This window comes from Lissotriton vulgaris, chromosome 9 (assembly GCF_964263255.1).
Source record: "Lissotriton vulgaris chromosome 9, aLisVul1.2, whole genome shotgun sequence".
NCBI lineage: Eukaryota > Metazoa > Chordata > Amphibia > Caudata > Salamandridae > Lissotriton > Lissotriton vulgaris.
The window spans coordinates 345,547,508-345,568,507 of NC_141697.1; positions in this window are offsets into that span (position 1 = coordinate 345,547,508).

Genomic DNA, 21,000 nt, shown 5'->3' on the forward strand with positions numbered 1-21,000 from the left:
CAGATGACATTAGCATAGATTCGGCAGAATCAATATTCATGTAGAGGAACTGTTCTTAAATACTAAGGCAATGTGATGTTTCATAAAATGGTGCTCTGAATTGCTGAGAATGTCATTTTTTTCACACAATGATGATTTAGCAGACGTTATGATTTCCTATGCAAGACAACTGTATATAAACCCATTTAAGGGGTGAGCCAGTAGACTTTACAATGCTACTAGGGATGCTGCCAGTTTTCATATTGATTTTGCTGCTCACTTGGGACTTGAAGTTTTTCTGATTTGGAAAATATTCTGAATTGTCCTATTTTGTGAGATTCTTCATGGCAATGATTTCATGCATTTGCATTTATGATTTCTATACTTTGAATTTTTGTTATAAATCCTAAAAGTATCTATGCCTGGGCTAAAACTCAATCATTGAGTTGGTCCTTACTTAATTCACCAGTCTGTGTGTGAGTTGTTGAGGTAATATTTTGAGGTGTACAAATTTTGCGGTTCCCCTCACCAACAACTTTACCATTACAAAACCCAAACCTTGTCAAAGACTGTAACCATCCACCATAATGAATGAAATAGTGCCCAAATGCATCAAGGGTTTTTGCATTCGTGAACAGTGCTAATCGAAAAAATCGGCCGTTTGCGAATGCAAATCCCTTTTTTGGGATGCATTAAGGTTTTGGCTTTTTTCGCAATTTAAGAAATCGCAATTTATTTGCAATTTCTTAAATTGTGATAGCATTTAAGAAATCGCAATTTTGCGATTTCTTAAATGCAATGCATGATTATTTTGAAATTGCGAATTCGCAATTTGGAAGGGGTAAATTAGCATGAAGTTGAACTTCATGCTAATTTACCGAAAACTTTCAAACATGCACTAGTTGCATATTTGAAAGTTTGAATTTACACACACACATGTCCTTGGGTCATGTGTGTCTGTAAATTGCACTTAAAGTTAAATTTCAGGGGTGCAGGGAGGGGTTCTTTGGACCCCCCCTGCACCCTTGAAATTGCATTCACATTTTGCGAATCGCAAAATGTGAATGCCTTCCCATTCATTCCTATGTGCCTTTTGGCCCATAGGAATCAATGGGACGGGTTTCCTTATTTGCGATTCGCAAAATTGGGAATCGCAAATAAGGAAAAATAAGGAATCGCAAATTAAAATGCGCATTTTTAATGCATAGGTATTTGCGATATCTAAATTGCGATTCCTTAATTTTCGCTATTTAGGAATCGCAAATACCAACAATGATGCATGCGGCCGTTAGGGCCTTAGTATGAGTTTTCGGATGGATTACACTGGCACATACGTGATTGATATCCTGCTGTATTATCCTGTATATGGTAGATGGAATATCCGTCACATTAGTGATGAGTATTATATCTGGCATACTCTGAATGCGGTCCTTTAGCTTTTCTAAATATTTTCTACTGCATACATTATGAGCCCTACAAAAGGCTTGATCCACACCACTCTGTCATCTGCAATAGTTGGCTGTACATGTACTGTTTGGTACACCAGAGCAAACCCTTCAAACCAGTTCACCATGTTTGAGAACTAGCTGATGCTATAGCCTGCTCCTGCATACCTCCAACTTCTTCTTCTTTGCACCTCGGCACTGAATATCTCCACGTACAAATAAACCACAAAAATGCTCAGATAAATATTCCATTGTAGGAGATAAATGCTTGGGCCACCTAATCTTTCACACCTCCACCGCACAGCCCAATTCTATTCTCAAGCCTAAAGTGTACCCTTCCACCATACTTCGGTTGTTCTTTACGCCAAACTCTCCATCGTAAGTGGTTAAAGCTGCATTCATCACAATAGACTCCTACTAGAAACATACTCCATGGGTTTTCTTTGGTTGCAACCAAATTTTGTGAAAAACTTTGTTATGCTTTCAAGACTATCCCTGCTTCTACCTGACAATGCACCCCACTAAACATGTCCAACTTCATATCAATACATTTCCTCATATCTGTGTGTCTGTCAAGGGTTGTGAATGGAGAGATAAATACAATTTGATCACTAATGTTCTGTTACAACTTTTCAATGGCCACCAGTTTCTCTTTGGAATCCCTACCTAATGCACTTCAGCCAGAGCTTTGCCACCAACTCATCCTCCAATAATTCCGTTTTGAAGACATCCACGTTATGCTTCAAACACAAGCTCTTTGGGGCTCACTTTTAGCTGAGAGGTGTTTCTTTTCTAAAATTCGGCACATTCCTGAAATAACACTCAAAACCTGCCACTCAAAAAGAAATTTTTGACTACTCAAGTGGTAATATCTAGAATACAAGCCACACTGTCAACTAGTGCCAAGGAGTTATAATAAAGATATGCACTACTCTCAATAAGTGGTTGTAAGATAACATAGATTTTTTAAGGACACTGATCCAGCAGGCCAAAGGAAATTCTGTTTCAATAAGCACAACCCTACACCATGATACTCAGCATTGTTCATAAATTTCAACACTAGGCCCATAAATGACTGAGACAAAAATTGACCAACTGAATCGTGTGACCTAATTAATCATACTATTCAGAAACTATTTATATTTATGTACAACTGCAGTTTAACTCTGACATTTTAATTAATAAACAATTAATTAAGTCAAAACCTAGGCAATGGATTAACTGATGGTAACTTGACACGAAATAACTAAGTCCAGCTTGTCATTTCAAAATCTATTTTATTAACTTTATTTTCAAAATAAGAACATTAAACCTGAGATCTTTTTAATAGCAAATGAAAGCATCTTTTTATTAAGGCACAAACTTAATGAACTGTTGTTATAAAGCAAGTCAGAAACAATGAATTATTTGCAAATTAATTTTCCATTTTAAACTATTTCCCTGTCTATCTCAGTCTCAACCTGAAAAGGAAATTATTAATAAAGTCAGATCATCTTACATGCGCCAAAAGTCCATCAGCACGTCATCAGGTATCAGGAAACAGCCAGCAGGGCTGTCCAAAGGAACCAGTTTTTATACCTTTCTAACTAACTAAGTAACTAAATTCTAAAAGTCACCAAAAATCCTGCTTTACTATTGGCTGAGCCATGTCAGTCTACCAGCGTGTAACTTGTTCCTGACCAAGTCCCGGGCACATCATAAGCCCTTATTGTTCTTAGATTCCATCCTTTTAGCTTCCTTAAAAATGCAACATTTAACCGAGCAAGTGAACTTCCACTTCCTTAACTTGGCAGGCAATACAGGCTCACTGTCCTTGGTGCTCTCTCCAAGAACACGACTTCGACTCGACCATCAACTGTTCTGCACATTATTCCTTTGTTTTGGCAGGAAATTCTTTCTTTATCACAGCACGTGAGTGAAGGCTTCACTCTGGTCAAGTCATCTTTTCAGCTTTGCCAGGCACCCATTTTCTAAGGCCCACTTGGAAAACTAATATTTAAACAAACACAAGACAGTAATTAATTAGAGAATTGAGACCAATTCTGTTACCCACCCCTTGCTAAATTATTAACTCATTAATTTATGTTACCTAGCTTTGAGCACAAGGATAAACAAAACTTTGTCACATTAAAGACACGACATAGACAAAAGCACATTTAAAAATAAGCACATGCTATTATTTAATCAGCCGCAGTTAATGTTGACAAAACAAAAAGACAAAGCTAATATATTATTCAAACATACTGACAAATCCAACAAGAGCACATAATATTAATCCCGCGTGTTTATGAAGATGCACATTACTCTAGGTTGAATTAATACAAAAACACGCAACACTTATTAATATTTTTATTGATTATGGAAGTTTAAATCTGCGAACAAAAACGCATTTAATTTTAAAAGTTCGCTTCATCAACTCCCTCATCTGGTGATTTTTAAATCACCAAACAAACCCCAAAAAATTTTACCACAAAATTTTAACTTTTAGAAATGTCATATTATGAACACTCTCTGTGTTAGTAAATTTAAACTCCTGTCTCAGCAGTTTGTCTGGAACTCTCATATTGAGCCCTACGAAATTCTTCCATTTCTATCTCCTTCTCCTGAGCTTTTCTGAGTTTATAGATCCTTCTTTTTTCCCTCACATGCTTCTTTCTCTTGTGAATCATACAACTAATTTTTAACAAAAGTGTCACTATAACAATGATTATTACAGGATAAAGTACTTTGCCAATGATTGAACTGCCAATTTGTCTAAACCAGTTCCCGATTGCCTCAAATCTTTTGCCCAAACGTTCTGAAAATTTATCACTTTCCATAGGCTCTATTTCTGAGTGAAATTCAGTGATATTCTTTATAAGCAACTCTATGTTCTGACTTTTGTCTGGAATATAAGTGCAGCAATGCTGAACTTGCAAAATCCCACAGACTCCTCCCTCTTTTGCTAGGAGAATGTCTAAAGCAAGACGGTTCTGCATAACCATGCTTCTGGTGGCAATAGGTTCAGTATTAACCAATTGAAAACCACTTGCAGTATCAGTGGACAATCTGTCAACAATTGTGGAAACCTTTCTAATTTTAATTGCATTCAGGGTTATTCCCACCATAGGAATTATTGCACCAAATATATCTCCCATGATCTCAGAGAAGCTTTCTCTCTTGTACCTGTTCAGGTGTTTGCCAATTTCAAATGAACCTTCTCAATTTCTGTCCACATGAAAAATTTTGGGAAAAACTAGACCAAGGTAGCACGTCCCATACCAATGGTCTGGGAGATTAAAATATGCTTTGTTCCCACAAACAAAATAAATTCCAGGGAAAATTGGATCCTTACCACCTTTAAATCCCCATCCCCCTACAATACGATAAGTGTCCTCACATTGACTAGCACCGACGAAATAATTGTCGTAAAGCGCGTTATCTCTTCTAATACAGAATTTCCCACTAACAGGATCAGCTATGTGAATAGCAGCATATCTATTTTCACCATTGAGCTTTTCATCTTCTAGCTGCCAAAACTTAGATTTAGTCTGTTACAGCATCTCATTTCTTTTGTAAATCGCCCTTCTCTCCTCAATCAACTTGAGAAAAGACCTTTCTTCATCTCTCATTTTGCAGGTTAAATTGTTTTTGTAAGCATACTCGTAGGTGAGTTCATTAGTTACCAAAAAGAATTCCCTCATCTGTTTAGCAGGTCTAACTTTGTTTAGGCTATGTACAACTTTCAGGTTAGCGAAAATTTCATCAAAGTCTGAGTAGTAGTACTCCAGATGACCTGTTTGATAGAACAAGCTAGCTATAACACTACATGTTATTCCATAAGTAAGGGGAAGCATGTTATATTTGACCCCTTCTGAAACTGAAGTAGGAAGCTTAACACAAACATAACAGTCCTTGACATCCATGACCCTAACATACTCTGACAAGAGTCTTGAAAAAGAATTAGTAGAAAAATCACCAACAGATCTATCTTGGTGGATCTCTGGCTTGTGCTCAATAACCCTGTTAGTTTTGCCTGCAACATCATGAACAGCTTGTTTAAGTTTAGCTTTGCTTGTCATGTTTACTTTATAATCTTCCTTGTCTATACCAAGAGGAAAAATAACTGCCAAAATTAACCAAACTAAAATGATTAGAATCACACAAATAGAAGACATTTTACAACATCTGCTAAGAATAGCACACCTTGAATTGTCAGTATTAGGCATTCTTTTTTTTAATATATATTTTCTTTACTTAAACAAAAATTTAAAAATAGTAGTACTATATACACCTCCCCTTTTAAAAAAAAAAATTTAGTAACCCTCTAACAGCTTTTCTTCGACCTTGCGTCTTACATAAAAGTGTTTTTCCAGCTAACACAATTTCTTCAACCTTGTGTCACCTAACACAATTTATTCAGCCTTATGCCAAAAATAAACCTCAACTTAAAGAAAATTATTTCTAATCATTGTCACTATTTTCTTCCAGATCTTCCTGACTACTACTACTAATCTCCACTATTGGTAGAATTATGATATAGGCCCACTCAGGAGACTTGTACTTTTGATTTGGCTTCAATAGTCTTTTGCCCTTTCTGCTAATCACTTCAATTTTCTTTCCTGCTTGTTCTTTTTTATCTGATTCACTATTCTGACTTGATATCTCATTGATCTGCTCCTTTGATTTGTTCACCAACTTGAACTTTAGATTTTCTCTCCGCCAGACATCACCTTTTCTCAAGAGTTTCTTCTTAGGCTCGGTTTCGTTATCTTCAGCTTTCCAAGCCCTTTTTCTGAATTTTCTTATTTCAGACTCTTCATCACTCTCGTCCGAGTCAGTTTCAGAGATTTCAATTCTATATCTAGGAACTTCTTTACTCGGCAGCTTCACTCCGTTAGGAACAACATCTCTGTAGCTGGTACTTGGTAATTCGTCCTCCTCCTCTTCTGGAATTACTTCTAACTTCCCAATTTCAGAATTTTCGTTCCTTCTTTCAGAGCTTTCAATCTGCTTTTCAATACTCTCCTGATTTTGAATCTCTTCTGACACAGTTTCTTTTCTATTTCCTTTTTTCTAGAACATTTTCATCATTTTCTGAATCTAGAATCACAATCTCTAGATCTTTTTCATTCAATGCCTGATTCGTATCAGAATCTTCCAGATGTCGACTTTCTTGATCTTCAGAATCTGGATTTTCACGTTCTTCTTCAGAGTCTGAATCAGTTTGTGTGTCGTCACTATCCTCATTAGGATTATTAGGAGGTGGTACACGAATGGTATGACTTGCATGTACCCACCTTTTCAGACCTTTGCATTTAACTGCATTTGTTGTGACTAGTATCACCTGTCTTGCTTTTTGCCACCTGGGAACTAAACAGTTTCTTCTCCAATGAACTTTTGTTCTGACCCAGTCTCCTGGCAATAGATCATGAGCCTGCTTCTTTTCTTTTGAAATCACATCTGTTCCCACCTGATGGAATACAGAAGTTACCACGTCAGATAATTGTTTGCAATACTCCATAATTGCACTTTCATTTATTGTCAACAATTTTCCAACTGGTATAAAAGCCTGTCTCATTACTCTTCCCATGAGTATATCATGAGGGCTAAGACCTGTCTTCTTATCTGGTGTGCTCCTCAAAGACATCAAAACAAGTGGAAGTGCATCTGTCCACTTCATTTGTGTAGCTAGGCACATTTTTCCAATTCTATTTTTAATTGTGCCATTAATTTGTTCAACCACGCCTGATGCTTCTGGTCTGAATGCACAATGTAACTTTTGCTTTATACTGTAGGCCTCACAAATTAATTTTAGCAGTCTGTGTGTGCCACGATCACTTTCAATGGTTATTGGAAATCCATACCTTGGTATATTCTCCCTTAAGAGCAATTTTGCCACAGTAACTGAGTCATTGTGACGAGTTGGGAACGCTTCCACCCATCTTGAAAACAGACAGACAATAACAAGGACATATCTCAGCTTGTTATGGGGCGGCATGTCAATGAAATCCATTTGTAACCTGGTAAAAGGACCACCCTCCCGTCCTATGGTTCCCATGCTCACAACTGTTTTTCTTTTTGGATTGATTTGCTGGCAGATCAAACATCTTTAGCAAAGTGAACTCCGCAATAATTCTAAATTTTGGATTATACCAAGTCTCCCTGAACATTCCAATCATTGAATCTCTTCCCAAATGACCTGGACCATGGTACATCCGTGCCATGTCAGCAATCATGCAATTTGGCCTAACAGGTCTGTCATCTTTATAAACCCAAATCTAATCTTCCTCCCTCTGTCTGCAACCTTCTTTCAGCCATGTGTTTTTCTCCTCATCATTTGCCTTATCTTGTAAATCTTTTACTTCCTGCCATGTTTCAACTACAGATATTAGCATGAGAGAGTTCATAACATGATCCTTGTTTTTTTCTCGATTAATTGAAAGATTGTTTCTCGCACAGTAACGTGCAGTTTCATCTGCAAAGGAATTGCCTTTAGTAATATAGTCCTCACCCTTCTTGTGCGCTCCACATTTGACAACAGCTATTTTCTCAGGTAATTGAATGCCATCGATCAGTCTTTTGATCAATTTTGCATTTCTGATCGGTGTTCCCGCAGAGGTCAAATAACCTCTTTGAGACCAGAGCTGGCCATAGTCATGGACTACGCCATATCCATACTGAATATCAGTCACTATGGTAACCTTTTTCCCTTTTGCTCTTTCACATGCACGAATTAAGCCAATTAATTCTGCCACTTGAGCTGAACGAATTCCTTCAAGAGTTGAACCTTCAACTATTACTGCAACCGTGCAAACTGAATATGCTGCTCTCAGAATGCCTTCATCTGTTCTTAAACAAGAGCCATCAACAAAGTAAACAATGTCTGACTCTGGTAAAGGCACATCTTAAATGTCTCCTCTAGGTTTAGTATAGTATTCCAAAACATCCAAACATTCATGATCAACATCAGCTTCATTTCCGATTTCAGTAACCACACCGTCTGGCAGAGGGGAAGATTGATTAAGATTAATACACCTCGCAATAGATACATTATCTGATCCCGGAATAACCTTTTCATATTTGATCAATCCGTTACTTGACAGGTGCTGTGTTTTACTTCTGGTAAGAAGAGTTCAGCTGAATGTGGTACATATACTTTTACAGGAAATCCCATTATGATTCCTTCACTTTGCTCAAGGCTTTCACTTGTTGCAGCCACTGCTTTTAAGCAACCTGGCCATGCTTTCGCAACAGGATCAAGAACAGCTGAAAAGTAAGCTATTGGCTTTCTCATTTTTCCATGTCTCTGAATTAAAACTGATAATGCACAACCTTCCCTTTCACTGCAATACAGCTCGAATTCTTTATCATAGTCTGGCATCCCCAAAGCTGGAGCTTCACACAGACTTCTCTTTAGTTTTTCAAAAGCCTCTAATTCAGTTCTTGTCAAAACAATCGGGTCTTTTATGTCTGCTTTTGTCAGCCTTTGCAGTGGTTTCGCAATCACTGAAAATCCACAAATCCATTGGCGAGAATAACCAACCATTCCCAGAAACATTCTGATCTGTCTTTGTGTTGTTGGAGGTTGTATTGCTCGAATAATTTTTATTCTTTCAATTGTCACTTGTCTAATTCCTTTTGCAATTCTGTGGCCAAGGTATTTTACCTCTTGTTTGCAAAACTGTAGTTTCGCAGGTGACACTTTATGTCCCTCATCTGCTAATTGATTCAAGAGTGTAATGGTGTCCGTTACACAATTTTCTCGAGTTTTTGCAGCCACAAGGAGGTCATCAATATACTGGACCAATGTTGACTTTCCAGGCAACTCTAAATCTTCCAGGGATTTCTTTAACAACTGATTAAAGATAGATGGACTCTCAGTATACCCTTGAGGGAAACAACACCATGCTAAAATGCGATCTTGGAATCTGAACGCAAAAATTTGTTGGCTTTCTGGATGCAGCTGAACTGTAAAGAAGGCATTACATAGGTCAATGACCGTATACCATTCTGCATCATGCGGAATCTGATATAGAATTACCGCTGGGTTTGGTACAACTGGACAGCAAGGAACAACTATTTGGTTAATCTTTCTCAGGTCCTGAACTATTCTGTAAGTTCCGTTTGGCTTTTTGATTCCCATAATCGGTGAATTACATGGGCTGCTCTCGCTTTCTTTTAAAACACCTTGCTTAATGAATTTTTCAATTACAGGAATGACACCCTCAATAGTTCCAGCTTTCATTTTGTACTGGGGAATGTTTGGAAAATCTATCCCTTGCTTCACAGTACTTTTTACTGGGTCTACATGTTTCATTAAACCCATTTCATCACCAGTTAAATCCCAAATTTTCAGATTAACTGCCTCTTTCAATTGTTCAGTTAAATTGTTTTTATCAAAAGCAGGAAACATTTTGTTTTCTTCTTCAACCATTAGCATTGTTAATCTATACAGACCATCTTCTTCTAAGGTCTGAAGCTCAATACCATCCAGTGAGCAATATATTTTACAGTTCATTTTACACAACAAATCCCGACCTAATAGGTTAACGGGACTGCTGTTACAGACAACAAATCTGTGTTTGTGTTTGTAATTTCCAATTTCTATATTAACCGGTTCTGTCAAATCTGTTTTAATTTGTTGATTAGCTACACCTACAACCTGGATTGTCTCACCCGAGAGAGGAAGATTTTCAATTTCCACTGATCTAACAGTAGAACGGGTAGCACCAGTGTCCACAAGAAAAGTGATATCTACATCAGTGGAAGCGTGCTGGGCCCATAACCCAGAGGTTGATGGATCAAAACCATCCTCTGCTACCAGAGAATTGATCCAGCGGGCCAAAGAAAATTCTGTCTCAATAAGCACAACCCTACACCATGATACTCACCATTGTTCATAAATTTCAACACCAGGCCCATAAATGACTGAGACAAAAATTGACCAACTGAATCATGTGACCTAATTAATCATACTATTCAGAAACTATTTATATTTATGTGCAACTGCAGTTTAACTCTGACATTTTAATTAATAAACAATTAATTAAGTCAAAACCTAGGCAATGGATTAACTGATGGTAACTTGACACAAAATAACTAAGTCCAGCTTGTCATTTCAAAATCTATTTTATTTACTTTATTTTCAAAATAAGAGCATTAAACTTGAGATCTTTCTAATAGCAAATGAAAGCATCTTTTCATTAAGGTACAAACTTAATGAACTGTTGTTATAAAGCAAGTCAGAAACAATGAATTATTTGCAAATTAATTTTCCATTTTAAACTATTTCCCTGTCTATCTCAGTCTCAACCTGAAAAGGAAATTATTAATAAAGTCAGATCCTCTTACGTGCGCCAAAAGTCCATCAGCACGTCATCAGGTATCAGTTTTTATACCTTTCTAACTAACTAAGTAACTAAATTCTAAAAGTCACCAAAAATCCTGCTTTACTATTGGCTGACTCTCTAAGAAAGACAAGGAGAACCCTACTCACATAGGAACCAGGGCATTATATTATATCATAGAACAAAGGTTCCTGTGGTATGGTACTTGTATAATGAAAATTCAGTTGTTTGCCTAATAGCAGATTATAACGACACAGAAAGGTCTATCAGGGATGTCGAAAAGAAGCACACAGACAATTTTGAATAAATCTCAACAATGTTTATATTTCAAAACACTAGTTGCATAATTATACAATGATATTCAATGTGTCACATAATCATGTGAAAACAAAAAACAACAAAAGGGTGCACAGTGTCCCAAGTGTATATATGAAACCAAAACTAATTCAAACAACACAAAATAGACATAAGCACAATGGTTTCTCATAGGATGACCAAAAGGAAGGAAAATGACCAAAGTATTAATAAATAATTCTGTTTAGTGACCATATATAATCATAGGCACTAATTATAGGTTCAATTCCTTGTGACGTCGACGGCGTTTCGACCCTCGAGGATGTGGGTCTCATCAGGACAGGACATTTGGGGACATCTGCGTAAGGACTTGTTCTCACCCAGGCATGGTGAAGAATTAAAATGACTTATAGGTAGCCCAGCCGGGTACACTGTAGTGGTCAGCGACTCACAATGATGGTGCTCTCACTCGGTAGAGAATTGTATATAGGCAGGACAGTGCCTGAAAGCATTGGACTGGCGCCTGGTAGCGCACGATATATCTGCGTCCTTTGTTTTCACATGATTATGTGACAAATTGAATATCATTGTATAATTATGCAACTAGTGTTTTGAAATATAAACATTGTTGAGATTTATTCAAAATTGTCTGTGCGCTTCTTTTCGACATCCCTGATAGACCTTTCTGTGTCGTTATAATCTGCTATTAAGCAAACAACTGAATTTTCATTATACAAGTACCATACCACAGGAACCTTTGTTCTATGATATAAAATTACTATTGGCTGAGCCATGTCAGTCCACCAGCTTGTCACTCGTTCCTGACCAAGTCCGGGGCACATCATAAGCCCTTATTGTTCTTAGATTCCATTCTTTTAGCTTCCTTAAAAATGCAACATTTAACCAAGCAAGTGAACTTCCACTTCCTTAACTTGGCAGGCAATACAGGCTCACTGTCCTTGGTGCTCTCTCCAAGAACACGACTTCGACTCGACCATCAACTGTTCTGCACATTATTCCTTTGTTTTTGCAGGAAATTCTTTCTTTATCACAGCGCGTGAGTGAAGGCTTCACTCTGGTCAAGTCATCTTTTCAGCTTTGCCAGGCACCCATTTTCTAAGGCCCACTTGGAAAACTAATATTTAAACAAACACAAGACAGTAATTAATTAGAGAATTGAGAATCATTCTGTTACCCACCCCTTGCTAATTATTAACTCATTAATTTATGTTACCTAGCTTTGAGCACAAGGATAAAGAAAACTTTGTCACATTAAAGACACGACATAGACAAAAGCACATTTAAAAATAGGCACATGCTATTATTTAATCAGCCGCAGTTAATGTTAACAAAACAAAAAGACAAAGTTAATATATTATTCAAACATACTGGCAAATGCAACAAGAGCACATAATATTAATCCTGCGTGTTTATGAAGATGCACATTACTCTAGGTTGAATTAATACAAAAACACGCAACACTTATTAATATTTTTATTGATTATGGAAGTTTAAATCTGCGAACAAAAACGCATTTAATTTTAAAAGTTTGCTTCATCAACACAGAGAGGTTATTTAGGATATGACAGATAGCAGGCCATCTGGTAAGTTGAATAGATGACACGGCTTCTGGTTGACTTTAAAGTATTTATTAAGTTAAGCTGCAAACACCACCAACCCTTCCAAGCAGTGATCAACTCACAACTACCTGTACAAATATCCAAACCTCAGAACCCTCAGATTCGTAGAACTTTACTGCATCACACAATGACATGGTTGACATTCCAGCCACAACAGCTGGACCATGTTATTACAAGTTATAGCACACCTTCCCCCTTTACAATCAACCAAAGAGACAAGCCAAACTAAGGCAAACAAAATGTCTAAGTCAACTGAAATAATAGAATTGCATCAAGTTATAAAACTACTCAGGAACATACAAAAATCAATATTTGGACCTTAGAAAATAAAATTCCACTATGAGGCATAAACAAGAAAAAAATATGCATTTTACCCAATGTAATGCCATGCAAGAAAATAAATCACATAATGGCAAAACATACCTATGTGAACCATACAGATTTCATTTTTATCATACAATCATTACATGGTCTTTATGTCACCATGGCTTGACTCTCCTCCTTTCTGCCTCCTGATTCCCTGTACCATTCGAACCTTCATTAACTTAGCCGTAACCCTGCCAAATTCATTTTTAAAGTCCTAAAAGATCTCAGTGCCAAGAAAACCTTGGTGCCTATAACTACTTCTGAACTCCATTGTGAAGAACTAGCCTCCTTCTTCATGGAGAAAGTACGTGCGATCTACCGGTCATTTTCTTCTACGACCACTTCCTGTACTTTTACTCCCCCCAGACCAGGGCCGGTCTCTAGCCTTATGGTTATCCCGGAGATTTCCTATGAGGATCTGAGTAGGCTGAGTGTGAAAATTAAATCTGGCTCTCCTGCCGACCCACTTAAGCCTGCTCAGCTCAGAGAATCCTCCTCGCTCTATCTGACGCCTTTGCGCCAGATAATTAACTCCTCGTTTTCGTCCGCCTTCATGCCGGCAAAATGGAAACAGGCCTGGGTTTCTCCCATTCTTAAAAAACCTACCTTAGACTCTACGAAGCCTGAGAATTTCAGGCCTATTTCTCTTCTTCCCTGGGTGGCGAAGGTTGCGGAAGCTCATGCTAACATCATACTTACCAACTTCCTGCTCTCTAACAACATTCTGGAAGCAACGCAACATGGCTTTCACGCCGGTCTTAGTACAGAGACTGCACTCCTGGCTATGGCGGAACACCTGCAGAAGATCCTCGACTCTAGTCAAACGGCGGCACTGATCCTGTTGGATCTTAGTGCCGCCTTTGACACGGTCTTGCATGAGGTTCTGCTTCTCCGTTTGGAGGAGGCAGGGATTTCTGACCTGGCCCTTGAATGGTTTAGATCTTTTCTGACCGGAAGATCTTTCCATGTCTCCATCCCTCCATTTTTATCCCAGGCGCATCCTATTGAGCAGGGTGTTCCTCAGGGCTCGGCATTCAGCCCCAAAATGTTCAATCTTTATGTTCAGCCACTAGTTGCAGTCACCAGGCAGTGGGACCTTACTATGGTCTCATATGCGGACGACACGCAGCTGGTGGTTGCTCTAACTGAAGGCTCGCCCTGAATGTCTCCAGGTTTCAAAGCGGCCTTATGGCCGTGGCAGACTGGATGACGTCTAATTGTTTGCAATTAAATCCAAACAAAACGGAAGTTCTGCTAGTCGGCAAGAACATTGATTTATGGGGTGACCATTGGTGGCCTAATACATTGGGTAAGACCCCGGAACCTAAGAGAGAAGTCAAGAACTTTGGGGTGTGGATGGACTCCTCTCTTAGTTTCTGCTTCCATACTAAAAAAGTTGCTGCCACATGTTTTGGCATTTTACGAGGTCTTAAACCTATTCTAAAATTTTTCGACTCATCTACTAGACAGCTGATTGTCCAGTCTACTATTCTCTCTCGCTTGGACTATGCCAGCTCCCTGCTTTTAGAGGCTAATCAAGCTAAGACCACCCGGATGCAGCGTATCCAAAATGCGCCAGCCAGAACCTTAGTGGGTCTTCCCTGATTTTGTTCCACCGCCGACACCATCCGGAGGCTTCATTGGCTCCCTTTGGCACAGCAGATTCAGTTTAAGACGTTATGTCTTTCTTTTAAAATTCTGAAATTTGATACACCTAAACTGCTCAGTAAGCTATTGACCCCGTATGTTCGCTCCCGTGCATTACGTTCTTCAGGACAGCACCCGGTTACGGTGCCTCAGGTAAAATGCTGTCGAGCGGGAGGTTGCTCCTTCCGCCATCTGGCAGCAAAATTGTGGAACGCGTTACCGGTCCACATACGAGAATTGGACGGCCTGCTGGATTTCAGGAAGGCAGTTAAAACTCACCTTTTCCCCCTATAATAAATCTTTTGGACAATGTCATGCTGGGCTCCACCGTAGTATTCTGTTCTTTAAGTTGCTGGGAGCACAGGGACGCCCCTTGGCTGGGGCAGCTGAGCGCTATACAAGCTATTATAACGTAATAAACAGATCACCAAGTTTTTGGAGGATAGCGAAGCATGGCATCCCAATCAATCAGGCTTTAGGGCACAGCATTCCACCGAATCTGCCCTCCTGTTCACTACTGATACCATTCGTATGGGACTGGACCAGGGTAAGATGGCCGTCCTGATTTTATTAGACCTGTCGGCGGCCTTCGACACGGTCTCGCATGCCATCCTGATTGACAGGCTGAAAACATATGGCATCACCGGTACAGTCCTGGACTGGATTAAGAATTTCCTGAGTGGCAGGAGACAAGTGGTTACCTTGGGCGAATTTTGCTCTAAGGAGAAACAAATAAAGACGGGAGTGCCGCAAGGGTCGAGTCTGAGCCCGACATTGTTTAATGTTTATACAGCTCCTTTGATCAAGCTGATATCATCATTTGGAATTGATGTGGTGGCATACGCCGATGACACCCAACTGATCCTAGTCCTGGACAAAGATACCCAGGACTGGGAAATAAAAACTCAAATGTTGCCTAACGGCTACATTTGATTGGATGAGGACAAATCACCTAAAATGTAATACGGGCAAGACTGAGATCATGCCAATGGGCCCATATAACAACCTTATCCCCAAAATATGGTGGCCGGAGAAGGCAGAAATCCCGCCCCACACAACTGAACCGGCGCGGAATTTGGGGATCACGTTTGACAGCAACCTGTCTTTTAAGCAACAGGCTCTGAAAGTAGCAGGAACGTGCTTTGGCATTATCAAAGGACTCAGGAAGTTTTTTGATTTACTTCCGCTGGAGTCCAGAAAAACGGTAACAGTTGCCTTGGTGACGTCAAGGATAGATTATTGTAATAGTCTGTAAATGTATAGGCATTTATATAGCGCACTACTTACCCGTAGGGTCCCAAGGCGCTTCGACCGCTGCGAAACCCTTCCTGGCTTCCCTGAGAGATGGTCCCTTAATGGGTATCTCCAGGGTGAGACCAGGCATCCCCGGCGGTCTGGTGGGGCCGTTAGTGAAGATGAGGCAAGCTAATGCCCAGAGTTGCCGAGTGTGATCGCTGATCAGAGTGGGCACCGAGGCGAGAGAATTATCGAGTCCGCTGACCCTGGTCCAGAAACCTGCCGCGCCGGGAATCGAACCCTGGTCCCGGGCCGTCCTCTGCTCTCTATATGCAGGTACCAACAAAGCTGTTACCCATAAACTCCAGATGGTATAAAATGCAGCAGCCAGGCTAGTCCTGAAATGGCCGAAGAAATCATCAGCAATCGCGGCACTAAATACACTGCATTGGTTACCAATAATTAAGAGAGTTCTCTTCAAAATATTGATTATCACTTTCAGAGCTGTCCACGCCCTAGGCCCAAAATACCTACAACGGAGATTTGCTAGATATCACCCAATATGCACCCTCTGTTCTTCTAATGCTAACCTGCTGTCGGTTCCAACTTTCAGGCTTTGAACAAGAGGCGGTAAATCACTTCCAGTACTGGGAGCAAAAGCCTGGAATACTCTCCCCCCTTTTCTACGGGCACTAGAAAGGGAAAAGGAATTCAGAAAGGGACTGAAATCCTGGATCTTTAAGTTACAGGACACCAGCGCTAGAGCACTAGTGTAATAGTTGGATGAGCTATCACCAGCAGCCAACCTATCTCCTACATCTCTGGATCATTCAATGGCGCCTAGATGCTCCCTGGAGCATTAGTTGCGCGATATAAAAGACTAATTACATTACATTACATTAGTAGTATTCTAGTTTACCACCTTTTGATGATTGGAATTTTCCACCTTCACCAACTTGGACATGACCAGAATCTAATACAACTACATTTTTTCTTACAAAGTTTATTACAAAAGGAGCTATAAACCACGACCGTCCTGTCTTCATCATTCCAGGTTTTCTCACCAACACCCTATCTCCTGTTTCCTATTTACAAACTTGCGTACAATGTTTCGCATCAAAACGTGCTTTATACTTGTTCTAATATTCCAATCTTTGCAAAACCAAATAATCACTGGATAGTTATTACACCACAACAGTATTTAATTTCAACCATTAACCACCCGATTCAATTTACAATGAGGCTTTCTTCCTCTGAGTGAGGGTAAGTATGAAATGGATGTCACACTGCTGGGCGTAACCCTAAGTTCCCACCAGTTTTCTCTCAAAACACTCTTCAATGATTTGCTGTTAAGAAGTGTATGCTGTGCACAACTCTTCACAACCTTATTTATGCTTTCAGCTAAACCATTAGCTTGTGGTGAATAAAGAGCTGTCTTCAAGTGCACAATGGACAATTCTCTGAGAAAACTTCCCATTTTCTGGGATACAAATTGTAGCCCATTGTCAGTGGCAAAACCTTTGGGAATACCTTCCCTGGAAAATTCCTCCCTCAAGAATTCAATTACTGTTCTGGCATTAGCGACAGGAACACATTTAGTGACTGCCAACTTGGACTTGTAGTCCACCAGCAAAATGACATATTGTTCATAATATCCACTGGTACTTGAACAGGGCACCAAGGTTCAGTGTGCCTTTTTTTTACATTTCATTGTTTGCACAGTGCCAGCAATCTTTTACAACCTCTTCAACCTCATGGTCCATTCCAGGCCACCAATACCATTCTTGGAGTCTTGCCTCAGTCTTGTTCCTACCCAAATGCCCTTCATGTGCCAGATTAATCAACTTCCCTCTCAATTCCATAGAAGATACCACACGGTTTCGCCTGAAGATTTTCCATCCACTATGCTCAATTTATCTTTCACACAAAAAAATTCCTCTAAGGCAAATGGTAATTTTTTAATGCCTGGCCATCTTTTCATAATTAATTCCTTCAAAACCAACAAATCAGGATCACTTGAGTTCGCCTCCTTCCACTCCATGTCATTCAAAGCTAGTTCACACACCCAACTAATCAAGGTACTTTCACAACTCTCCTCACCCTGTTCAATTGGCATCCTTGACAGACAGTCCGTCATACAATTGTTTGGACCTGGTATGTGCTCAACCATGAAATTGTAATTAGATAAACCTCTGTCCACCTACATATCCTAGGAGACAAATTATCCAACTCTCTGCACATAAAAATTTGTGTGAGATGATCTGACCTTACTGTGAAAGGTATATCACACAGGAAAAACTTAAAATGTAAATTGCCATAATGCACAGCTAACGCCTCCCGTTCAATAATGGAATATCGTTCTTCAGCACCCTTTAAGGAACGAGATACAAAAGCCACTACCTTTATCTCTCCATTCACTACCTGAACCAGAACTGCACCTAAACAACTGATGCTGGGATCAGTGGACAACATTGTCTTATTATTATTAGTATCAAAGTGTCCCAAAGTTGGTAACATATCAATGCTGCTATTGACTTTTTTGGAAGCCACATCACACTCTACTGTCCAACAGTATTGAGACCCCTTCTTTAACAACATCCATAAAGGCTGAGAAATACTATCAAACTTTTAATTTAATTTCAAACACAATTTCACTAATCCTAAAAATAAGTGCACCTAATCTCTATTCAGAGGTTTGGGAGCCTGAATAATACTGTTTCCTAAGCCAATTTTTGGGGACTCATTCCTTCTCCTGAGATGGTGTGACCCAAGTAAGTCACTGCTGTTACCCAATGCGCATGTTACTGTCTGTGTTGCAAGTTTCCTTACAGCCGCTTATAGAGGAAGAAACAAAAGAATCCCTAGAACTGTATTGTTTTAAACTAAAATTGCACTAACATATTAATTTTAACCTAATTTTAAATATTTTATGGCGTCTTAATATTTGACTTTTTTAAGATGTGTAAATAAATGTATTGTGGGTGCTTTCAAAATATTTTAAATGTATGTATTACCTTTGCCTTTTATGATTTTAACAAAAATCGAATAAAGTGTATTTTGACAGTGAAAAAAAAAAAGTCGCTGCTGTCACACAGAATTAGTATTTCTCTTTTTTTAATAACCAACCCAGCATTCTACAGCCTCTCCAACACCTTACAAAAAATCTCATCATGCTTCTCCAGATTTGTTCTATAACCAATATGTCATACTTAAAGAATAACACATTGTCCAAACTCTCTAACACTTGTTTCATGGCCCTCTGGAAACATGCCACCACAAGACCAAAGGGTGTGCAAATAAACGGGAATTCCCAAAGAGAAGTCAAAAATTATGTCAAAGGTCTAGAATAAGGATGGAGCATGACCTGTTGGTAAGCAGAGGACAAATCCATCACTCTGAAAGTCTGTACATCTTTTATAAGTACCCAAGTTTCTGTAATGTTTGGTAAAGGTTGTCTGTCATCCAAAATGTGTTTATTCGAACACCTCAAGTTGGCACACATTTACCTTCATCTTTGGGTGCCAAAACGATTGGAGACAACCACTCCAAGCTCCGCATTTCTTCAATCGCACCTTTCTCTTTTAGTTTCTTGATTTCTTGCTCTATTGGAGCCAACATCATATGGGGTACCTTCCTGACCTTGGACACACTTGGTATAGCACCATTATTCAGCACAATCTTATGCTCAAAAGTTCTTTAAAAAAACCATGTTATTGCCAAACATAGGAAATGATGACCAAATCTGTTCGGGTAACTCCTCTCTGGCAAACACTAACACTCTTTGTTTGCCATTGAGATTGAGTGTTATACCTCTATCTCTCTGATGTCTCCACCCCAAGAGGTCACCACTCCTCTTTGCCACATACACCTTTCTAACCGCTTCACGATCAGCAAACTGGATTTTCAAGAGGGAATAACCTAACACATCGATTTTCATGCCTCCATACCCCACAGGATTAATATCTCGGTCCTGTAACGTGATTTCTTCACCTCCTAAAGGCCCATTCCAATTTCTATCCCCAATTATAGTGAAAGACGATCCCGAATCTGCAAGTACCAATATTATCTTCCCGTCAATCATGAGTTCACATTCTGGCATTTCGATGGGGTCAGCATCCACCAACCTATCATTGCTCACACTTAACACAAATGTATCTTCCTCCTCCAAACAATTCACCGCTTGTTGCTTGGACACTCTGCACACCTGTCTATAATGCCCTTTGTTACCACATTTTCTACAAAATGCAATCCTAACAAAACATCCCGGACAATTTGGCATATGCACCTCACTACCACATCTGAAACACTTCATAACAATACTTTTAGCATCAAACTGGGAATAATGTTTTTCACCTTTATCTGAAAATACTGACATATTACTAATTGACAGGGTGTCTAATTTACACTCTGCAACTAATACAACATTTAGAACAATGAAGTGATGCAAATTAGGATGATAAATATGTAAATAATATGGCACAATAGTCTGAAAACATTTAGATGTCCATAACTAAATGCCACCATGCATTAAGAAAATCACTTATACCACAATAGCGAACGCAAAATATGGCTAGTCACGTACACTTCTGAGATCATACCCCGGTGCGGACCTTTCACCTGAAATGCATGTACTTTAATCTTACCCCACAAACTCCCCCAGTCACCTGGGCATGCACATCACAGTATGCACATCATGTTTCAACACACTGAAATGGGACAATATTTCCACAAACGTGCCCAAACCGCCACTTATTCATCACTGTTTCCACTGCCCAGGCACTGTTGCATTCATCAAAATGCAGAAACCACAGGAGTCACTGGTTTAATCAGCGTGAATGTTTTCCTCACATAATTCAAAGTGTGGCATCACTGCATGCGCAACAGACTTCGGCCAAGATAAGCCGTACTGTTGATGTTGTATCTTCCCTGCTCTAAAAGAACGTGATGCCGCGTCCATCATTCTCCCAAAAGTCAAGGTGTGTGCGTCACCGCATGCACACAGGCTTCAGCGGTGATTGGCCGCACCGTTTTGTCTTCTTCCAAGATGGCAGCCACTGGTTCGTG